Genomic DNA, 10,459 nt, shown 5'->3' with positions numbered 1-10,459 from the left:
AGGGAGCAAACCAGCTTTGTTATCAGTCCGTACCGCTTTCCCCTGAACCGCGATCTGCTAGGAGCGGTAGGTTGCCGCCTTACCATTTACCACTAGGAAAAGGTGATGCGGATTTTTCTTTTCTCGTATCAGTGTCTTGGTGGCAGCCAGTTGGCAGGTCAAGATTAATGTCGACGTATTTTCTATCAAAATCTTTATAACCAATACATTCTTTCCTTCGATTCCAATTTTACTAACAACGCTGGTCTGTGTTTTACCTTCTGGTTCAGATGTCACTCAACTGCATCTTAGATGTACGTGTACGTGGATACGCATAAGATATTAAGATGTTGACCTCATACTCGATGCATGACCGACCAAAACTTGTTTATTGAATTATTGTGTCGAAGCATGGCGCCATCACAAATATGATATTGTCAATCATTGCATGTTAAATATTCACATATCGTTCTAATCTTCCTCCCTCCTATTATACGACCCAGTTAGCTTAGATGTCGCATGTGGTCATCCCCTTTGTATCAGTCACAGTCACGTCATGGTTTACCACGCTCCGCTCTTGATTATTCCTTTCCTCTCTATTTTAACTGAAGGCTACACGTAATTGCTTGGTCAAGCATTCCTGAACTGAATTATTGCGCAAGGAATGGCATTAAGTCACAGCCAACTCCGTAATCCGTTTTCTTTTGAATCGCTACTGTGGTTCTGATGTTCCGAGGTTTCATTCACGATGGGCATTGTTATCGAAATGATCTAAAATGTGAGCCCTCCTCCCCCCCATCGGAGTAAAAATTAGAATCGGAATGTGACTTGTTCATCTTTTTTGGGTCCTCCGGCGCATCCGTGATATCGAGGCTCTTTGAACAGTGATTTTGTGTTCACGGCTTTGACGCTGAGAAAAAGATAGATGTGCTTTTCTCTTTGAGCAGTGTTCATAGATTTTTCTTTGACACCGAGGCTCATATCGAATAGAGTATATGAGATACAAAGAGAATCCCACAACGTAATCTCGACAAATCCAAGCTCCAACTTGATATTATTAGGTGCATGCGTAGATGCATCTTGACATCCATCAGGTGGTGCAAAGTCAACTAAATTAGGAGTTGGATGCAGCTCGAACTATTTCGTCAATCGATTGAGCTAAATGGTTGTCCAGAAAACGTAATATATTGAGACGACAGTGACGGTCCAAAAAATGAACTCCACCTGGTTACCCTTGGTCACCTCATTTGGTATGCATGCACCGAGTCAAGAGACTGATCGCCAACCTGCATCAACTTGTGACGGCGATATTATTTAGACGGCCTTACGTTTGACTTCGTCAGGCCATTCCCATCGATACTTGGGCGAGGAACCCGTAAAGCCCGTGGGCCCCAGTGGCAATGCCGTCTTCAAGCTGCCTATAATTAGTGCCACCTCCTCGCCTCCCCCCACTCTTTCTACAACTTTTTGGGTCGCCATTCCTCCATCTGACTCTCTCTCTCTCTCTCTCTCTCTCTCTCGCAATTTTTTTTTCTCTTTGTATCTCATATACTTACTCGGTTCTTTCTCCTCTGCACTCGACAGAAGCTTATTTGTCTCCAAGAGCTCCTATTCTCCTTGTTGATCAGCCCTCCTCTTTACGTGCAAACAAATTATGGTGGTATCAAAGAGAAACCATCGATTCTTCAAGTTTAGAACCTCACAACACTATACCCTGCGCATAGCATGCACGCTCTCCAAATCTTGTTAGTTCGATCGTGATTGACTGCTTTTTAGGATACCCGCGTGACAGGCCAAAAGGATTTCCCTACACCTCATCTGAAAGAGGAGGTTACCACCACCATAATCACTGCAAAGCACCAACAAAGAAGTTGCACAGAAGAATTCTCCACGAGAGAGATGTCGCCGCTCTGACCTGATCGGTCTTTTCCCACCCAAAACTCGAGTTATTCGGTCGACGAGCCTTTCGTGCGGTTCATAATTTTCGACAACATCAATGGTAATCGGGAGGTACCGCCACGATTTCTCACGTGCCCTGGGGGTTGTCAACATGGCCTGGATCATGTTGCGGATCGACTACTCGAGGCTTTGCTGGCAGCTCTTCGGCGTCTTCTCTTACGAGAACCACGAAGGAAAGCCGCGCATCTAGCGGCACCTCAACCTCTGTATTCCTCCACCTTCCCCGAACCTCTCCAGCTGACAGCTGCCGGCGCTTCTTTTGCTTGCTTTTCTTGATTTCCCCTTCTTTTTCCTGGTATCCGGCTTTGTCAAGGACGCTACTGGCAGAGGCCATGTTCGAGAAACGGCGTGCGGAGCGTGCCGTCGTGGAAAATGGGTACGTCGAGACGGATCCGATGACCGGTCGCTATGGACGTGTAAGCGATGATTAAATACCCAGATTTCTTATCTGCAATTTATTTTATTTTATGCGTTATATTACGGTGGCAGAAATAATCGTAAGCAATATGCTTCGCTATTAAGGCTTTTTGGTAGTGGCATGTTATTTTATGTCTTTCGGGAAGGCGTATCAGTCTCTGGATGCCATGCTCCTCGTTTCCTTTTGCAGCTATGCATACAGTAGCAGTGTGAAACGTACATACGTGTGATCAATCTGGTCGGTGTTCTACATGCTGAAATACAAATTTGCTATTGGTGGTATTTCCTATGCGATCTCCGCCCTCTAAATGATATATGCTTGTATACGCTTTATTCCATGAGTGTACACATGATATGCACTTGAGAAATATGGCGTTGAATGCTTTCATGTCAATGTTTTACCTCTTCCTCAATCTTAATGTTATACCACAGTCTTTTTTTCTTCGACTGGAAAGCTGTCTCCCAGCTAATGTTATACTTGGGCACACGTTTCCAAGTGTTGCCAATATTAAGATGGTGTCAGAATCATATACATGGTCGCCAGTTCTTTGATCATTCATGAGGCCAACTTTTGGCCGCGAATCATAGCATGGCAGTCATACACTTTGGTTATATATATATATATATATATATATATGCAGAAAGAGACGTGAGACCAATACCTATAGTAAGTGAATGATGGAACCTGATTCATTTAGGACCATAGTTTCAATCCAGGCATGTCCAACTTACTGCCTCAAGGGGTCTTGAAGTTGCTCAGCATCACATAGGCAGTGACCTGTCATAAATTAGATTCGTGTGAAATGGTAATTACCGGGAGATCAAATGCGTACCAAGTCGCCGGCAGGTAAATCACTGTTGGTGTAAACAACTTTAAGCCGTGGCCTCGGGGCTGACGTGGCTTGGTTCGGGTCCGAATGGCGGGGATCTCCCTGGGATGTTCCTCGAGACTGCTGAGGTGGCCGATTACGACGGTCCGATCGGGATGGGATCGTCGTTTCCTCCGGACAAGAACTCCTCGCCTGCACGTCCAGTTGGGACCTTCGGCTTCGCACCTGCACAAAGGTCGGGTCGGGGTGCTCGGCCCGACCCCTCCGACGATCAAGTTAGATGAGGTGAAGAGGGTTTCTTTAGCTCCCTTCCTCCCCTGTTTAGAATGCGAGGGTATTTATAGGGAAGCTTATTGTTTCCTAATGTGCCCACTTGCAGAGGGCAGGCTCGTATTCCTGGTAGCGTCCGACACTGGTGTTGACGTGGCGTGAAGGACCGAGCCTGAGCAAGACGTTAATGCATCTCGGCCGGCGTTCTGGTCCGTTTGACCAGGTGTTGTCGGGTCGATCGAGGCGTGAGGCGTCATCTGGGGCAGCTGACGTCAGCCCGAGTCTTGTTGCCATTATTATCCTCATCATATTCCCCCCGGGAAAGAAGCTATGCGTCAGTCGTTGTAACGAGAGTCCGAGGCATGGCTTCAGCTTTCAGTATTTGTTCTTGTCGGGCTGCTGCTGGTCCGTTACTAGGGGCGCAGTCCGGATTTAGCAAATAAGGGAGGCTGGGCGTGCGACGGTGGTCTCGGACAGCATGCAGCTTGAGGAGAACGTCTCAGGCGGGCAGGCCACGCAGAGGAAGTGGTCTCGGGTGACATGCAGCCGAGGAGCACAACGCAGGCGGGCTGGCCGCGCAGGTGTGGTCTCGGGGAGCATGGAGCCGAGGAGCACGACGCAGGTGGGCTGGCCGCGCAGGTAGGTCTCAGGGAGCATGGAGCCGAGGAGCACGACGTAGGCAGGCTGGCCGCGCAGGCATGGTCTCGGGGAACATTCGACCAAGGAGCACGACGTAGGCGGGCTGGCCGCGCAAGTGTGGTCTCGGGGAGCATGGAGCCGAGGAGCACGACGAAGGCGGGATGGCCGCGCAGGTGTGGTCTCGGGGAACATGCGGCCGAGGAGCACGACGCAGGCGGGCAGGCCGCGCAGGTATGGTGGACTCGGGTAGTCTACGGCCGAGGGACACGGCTCAGGCGGGCAAGCCGCGCTGAGGTGGACTCGGGTAGTCCACGGCTGAGCCATGTAGATACAGAAGGGGGATAATGGACTGCACCATACTGGTCAGAGTTCGGACTTGATGAGTGCGGTCGTGAAAGGCCTCGGATGACACGAGCGACGGGTCGGCGGGGGCGCCGTCTCGAGGTTCTCCACGCGGGGGTGTTCCCCCGGAGCTCCGATCGGGTGTGACGCCTCGGCTGTGAGAACGTCTGAGTCAATTGGGCGATCCCCTAACATTCAGGCCCTCCTTCTAGCGCCAATCTGTTGGTGTAAACAACTTTAAGCCGTGGCCTCGGGGCCGACGCGGCTTGGTTCGGGTCCGGATGGTGGGGATCTCCCTGGGACGTTCCTCGAGACTACTGAGGTGGCTGATTACGGCGGTCCGATCGGGACGGGGTCGTCGTTTCCTCCGGGCAAGAACTCCTCGCCTGCGCGTCCAGTGGGGACCTTCGGCTTCGCACCTGCACAAAGGTCGAGTCAGGGTGCTCGACCCGACCCCTCCGATGATCAAGTCAGATGAGGTGAAGAGGGTTTCTTTAGCTCCCTTCCTCCCTTGTTTAGAATGAGAGGGTATTTATAGGGAAGCTTATTGTTTCCTGATGTGCCCACTTGCAGGGGCAGGCTCGTATTCTTGGTAGCGTCCAACACTGGTGTTGGCGTGGCGTGAATGACCGAGCTTAAGCAAGACGTTAATGTGCCTCGGCCGACGTTCTGGTCTGTTTGACCAGGTGCTGTCGGGTCAATCGAGGCGTGAGGCGTCATCTGGGGCAGCTGACGTCAACCCGAGTCTTGTCGCCATTATTATCCTCATCAATCACTAAATTTTTTTTTGTAGGTTGTTTAGATATATTTGAGAGTTCAAGTGATGGGAGATCCACCAAACATTTTAAAGAAGGTGCAACGATTAATTATGCAATTCAAATATTTGGAGAAGACCTGCAACGTTCAAAACATCGTTAATCCAAGGCAGCTTCTGATCATGAGCGAGTTCAACCTAGAGACTAAACTTAGGGTTTATCACCCTTCCAAATGTACGTATCAAGGAAAGCATTTGCATGGGCGGTTGTTTCGGCCAATTAATAAAGCTTTCTAAGTATATATTACCGAGTTATTCTAAGAATGTTGTTTGATGATAATGTAACATTTTCTGCATTCACTTTGGATACTATGAAAACGACAAGTGTTTTCCCTGTGTATTCTTCCATGCTAATTTTATTTTTCTTTCAAATAAACGACTAGTGTCTCACGTCTCCTTTTTACCTGCATGCCTTGCAGTTCGATGAAGTACTTGGTAAAGGAGCGACGAAGACAGTGTATCCTTGGAACCACCGTTCGATATCGATTAAGACAAAATTGTAAGTAGCGAAGGTAGATCATGTGACACGGGTTCCTTGATTCAGGAGCTTCAGCTACAGAGCTTTCGATGAGGTGAATGGTACGGAGGTGGCATGGAACCAGGCTATGCTCTGTGACATGATGCGCTCGCCTGAAGCATTGGAGCGCATGTACTCGGAAGTCCACCTCCTTAGCTCCCTCTGCCATGAATCAATCATCAAATTTCATTCATCCTGGATCGATGTAGAGCATAGGACTTTCAATTTCATCACCGAGTTGTTCTCCTCAGGCACGCTTCGACAGTAGGCTTTCTTAACTCCTCCTGTTATTTCATGCCAATTTGACTCAGACTTGGTTGATCTTATTAGAGGTCGATAGATAGCAGACTCAGTGATCTAAGGTTGAGCCTAGTGAAGTAGCGTGGAAGATGGGCTCGCTCTCTGTATGTGGTCATTCTGTCTGAGCAGAGCCGTGCTGTCGTTCGTTATTCATTTGATCATTGGACTTTGCTGGTGTCGGATAAATTTTGACTCAACAGATTTCCAATTTTTGTTGTCTGAAATCTCTTTACGTGGTGCATATATAGAAAAGATTCACGGTTTATATTCCAACTAAGTAAAATGATGCATATATAGAAGAAAAATAATAATAAATTCAAAAGCATGCAGTTGGAAGACGAAGTAATCTGAGAGAGATGGGTTCAGGTATCGGCAGCGATATCAGCAAGTTGACATAAGGGCTGTCAAAAGGTGGGCCCGGCAGATCCTCGAGGGGCTTGCGTACCTGCACGGCCACGATCCGCCCGTGATACACAGAGACCTCAAGTGTGACAACATTTTCGTCAATGGCCATCTCGGGCAAGTCAAGATTGGTGATCTTGGCCTGGCTGCAACGCTCCGGGGTGCACAATGCAAGCACAGCGTCATAGGTGATCACTAATACCCTCTCCTCTCTTGACTCTTGATTAGGTTCCATGATCGGTTTTATATAGGTTCTTTGTTGATCTCCATTTCACATTATTCCAACGCGAACACTCAATTTATTTAGCAAGAGTTGATTAAATCATTTATAAGAAAGAAAAGACTCCCTGCAGCTGCTACGCTTGAAGTTCTCAGTGCTCTACACCTTTGCTGCCGCAGGGACGCCAGAGTTCATGGCACCAGAACTCTACGAGGAAGAGTACAATGAGCTCGCGGATATATATTCCTTTGGCATGTCAGTGCTGGAAATGCTGACCTCCGAGTACCCCTACAGCGAGTGTTCAAATCCTGCTCAAATTTACAAGAAAGTTACTTCAGTAAGAGCATTCCTTTACTGGGATCTTAATTAATGCCATGCTCTGCACTGTTTTGCCTTGTACTTCAATAAAAATACTTCGATTCGGCTTTCGTCTTTTAAAGGGAAAACTGCCTCATGCTTTTTACTGCATCCAAGACCCTGAAGCTAAGCGTTTCGTCGGGAGATGCCTGCAGAAAGTTCCCGGTAGATCCTCAGCTAAGGAGCTCCTTCTTGATCCCTTCCTCACATTTGAAGATCCAGCTCCTAAGAATCCGGCCAATGACGTTAAGAACATCGTATCAGGAAATCATGATTCCTTGCAGGTGACATATCATCATGATCTAGATCCTGTTTTGCGTACTACTGACATGACAATCACTGGCAAAATGAATACTGAAGATGACGCCATCTACCTCAAAGTGCAAATTGCTGATAACGAAGGTGTGGAAACTCTACGTTCATTTTCCTTGCAAATGCATGTGGTTTGGATTGCTGATCAGGTGCTAATCTAAAGTCAACTCATCTGCTTCGTACATACTAACTTTACCGACATGATCTAGAACCTCGTGTACGATATTGTTCAACACGATCCCAATTTGACCCGGCCCAGAGTCCAATTTGAAACTAGTGCTGCTAAGTCTTTCTCATACACTCGGTGCTCGTGAGAAGTAGTGGGTAAAGCTATAACTTTCATGAGTTCAGATAATATTTCTACGCTGATATTGGATCATAACTCAAGCATGAGTTTAGTTTGATTTGCACTGTACGAGTTTTTTTATAATAAATAGATGGTACAGTCAATCTGCTGGCATACATGTCTTCGACATAGCATATGTACGTACAGATTAATCGCATTACAGGCTTTGGCCGACAAGCATGTTCTTCGACCTGAAACCTCAGACATATCTCCATCGCTTGTCTGGACCTGGTTCAACCACACTCGCTACAGCGCTAACATTAGCAGCATTGTAGAATTATGACATCTTTATGCTTGGCATGATGTTTTGCTTCTTTGTGTATTAGGTAATGCGAGCAACATATACTTTCATTTCGACATCGTCAGCGACACGCCGATTGATGTGGCCAATGAGATGGTAAAGGAGCTGGACATTACTGATCGAGAGCCAGCAGAGATAGCGGAGATGATCGCCCAGGCGATATCAGCAGCGTCGATGTCTGGTTGCAAGGAAGGTGTTCTGGGAGACTGGCCCCATGTGTACAACTATGTGGATGATGAACAGGAGGGAAGCAGTCATCCTTTCTACTGCCTCTCCTCCCCTGCTTCCTCCCAAGGGTCATCAGTACTTGGGATGAGTTCTTCTCGAGGGATCTTCTGCCAGCAACACAACCATCACCAAGCAGACTGGCTTGGAGGTATGTACAAGTCATCATTATCGACGGTTCTTACCCTCTGGTTATATAATCTCCGGATCACTGTTTAGTTACAGATGGACTAATGGATGATGAGGACATGAGCTCCATCCATTCTACTAAGTATTCTGCTGTCAACTACGTATCAGCCAGTGAACAAGAGAGCGACGGCACATTCCACCATGGGGAACATCAGCTCATAGCCAACAGCCACGAGTCAACACGGTTTTGTCTGGAAGAAGACCCTGCAGAAAATGAGTCGATAACCAATCAGCTCCACAGGAAGTGCGGCACCTCGGCAGAGGCCCGGGGGGCTTCCAGTGTCCGAGGAGGCAAGAGGCCTGTCGATAGCCGGCGGTTGATGAGGAACCGATCGATGATAGATGTGCGAAGCCAGCTGCTGCACAAAGCTCTGGTCGAGAAGCTCAACAAGCGCATGTTTAACACGGTCGGCTCGGTAGAGAACATCGATCGGGTTCCAGGCGCCATACGTTGGCCCTCGCCTGTCTACCTCTCCAGGAGATTATAGGAAGAAAACGCAAGGCTCTGCAGGTGGAAGTGGTTAATTAAGAGACTTAATACTCCAAGAAAGCCTCTGATGTTGTGGTGTTTGATGCTGATACGTACAAGCCTTCACGAGGTGGGACTCGAGTGGACCCCCCTGGGATGTAAAGTTTGTGTGTGTGTATATATATATATATATATATATCATCATCATCATCATCATCATATGTGTGCCTGTATATAACTGGAACTCGTTAGAGTGTAAGTGTTGCTACCTGGAAGAACGGAAATATGTTCCCCACCTGAAGTCGAGTCGACCACTGGTTTGTACTATGGTATTCCAGAGCCGAACGCTAGCTGAAAGCTTTCAGGGTCATTAATTATCTTTGTGAGGGTGATTATCTTTGGCATCATCATTTAAATTTTTCGGTACCAATATGGGCCATCTGTAAAGTCTAACTCAAAATATGCATCATAAATCATCAAAATATGGAGAATTATACCCAACTGGTAATAGAAAACCGCATACGTTGTGGAGAGTGGTTTGGTAAACTTTTATATGCCACACACAGATGTTGCTCTTTAGGCGAAGCCCATTTGTGGATGGAGTCAGCCCCTTGCATCCGCCAATGCGTCGGGCAGGCAAACTAGGTGTCCTTTCCCGGCCAACCCACGTGTACCTATGCAACGAAGTCCAAGCGTGGCTACACAAGGAATATATATATATATATATATATATATATATATATATATATATTGCACAAGTTGGTTGGTTGAGTGATGAGATTAATCCAAAATTTCGAATTCTAAATAGCTGACCTCAAATTGGATCGGTTTGGATCCTTTGGCAGCTGGAAATTGATGTGCGGATGTTGGGCCGTAATAATTAGAAGAGCAAGTAGAGATTGGATGACGGTAGGGGAAGCAAGAGCTGTGCATGCCTGAACCAGCAGGATCGTGCAAAGTTGGAAACGAAATGACCTCGCCATATTCACGGATTGGCAAAGCAGATCCGATCCGATCCGATAGTGATTAATGATACACGGTGGTGGGTGGCAGGACATAATTACGGTGCAAGATCTCATTCTTTTAAAACGTCTCATCGCGATATAGGAAGCGCTACATTGCGCGCATTCACACCAGCAATAAGGAAACACAAACTGTGTGTTCGGTCGAGTCGGTCTCTCTGTGTCGCCGACAAATGATTTCGTGCAGGATCTACTTTTTCTTTCTTTTGGCTACAGTCAGAGCGAGTCTTTAAAAGACTTGGGGTGGGGAGGGGGGCCTCGTATATCATCATCATTTCAGACGAAATCCACCGCAATTAATCTGATGAAGTTTGTTTACTGGAGTTTTGATGAGCCCACATGGGACATTATCAAGTTATTTTGCTGCTGCTTCTTCTTCTTCTTCTTCTTCTTCTTCTTCTTCTTCTTTTTAATAGCATCATCATTTTGTACAATCACTATTTTATTTGCTAATAATTTTGCACCCCGTTCCAAATGGTCTGAGGTCACCATATCAGGGCCAAAGCTTGCCGCAGCAGGAAGATCTTACGTATCTTGTAATTTTGTCGT

At 47.1% G+C, this 10,459-nt stretch overlaps 1 pseudogene; it reads left to right on the top strand.

Moving 5' to 3' along the window:
- The first annotated feature begins 1,427 nt into the window (after positions 1-1,427).
- On the top strand, positions 1,428-9,185 carry LOC135637588 (probable serine/threonine-protein kinase WNK4; annotated as a pseudogene).
- Positions 9,186-10,459: the final 1,274 nt, after the last annotated feature.

The sequence above is a fragment of the Musa acuminata genome, chromosome BXJ3-5, assembly GCF_036884655.1.
Source record: "Musa acuminata AAA Group cultivar baxijiao chromosome BXJ3-5, Cavendish_Baxijiao_AAA, whole genome shotgun sequence".
NCBI classification, from domain to species: Eukaryota; Viridiplantae; Streptophyta; class Magnoliopsida; order Zingiberales; family Musaceae; genus Musa; species Musa acuminata.
This window is presented reverse-complemented; position numbering and strand designations above follow the sequence as displayed.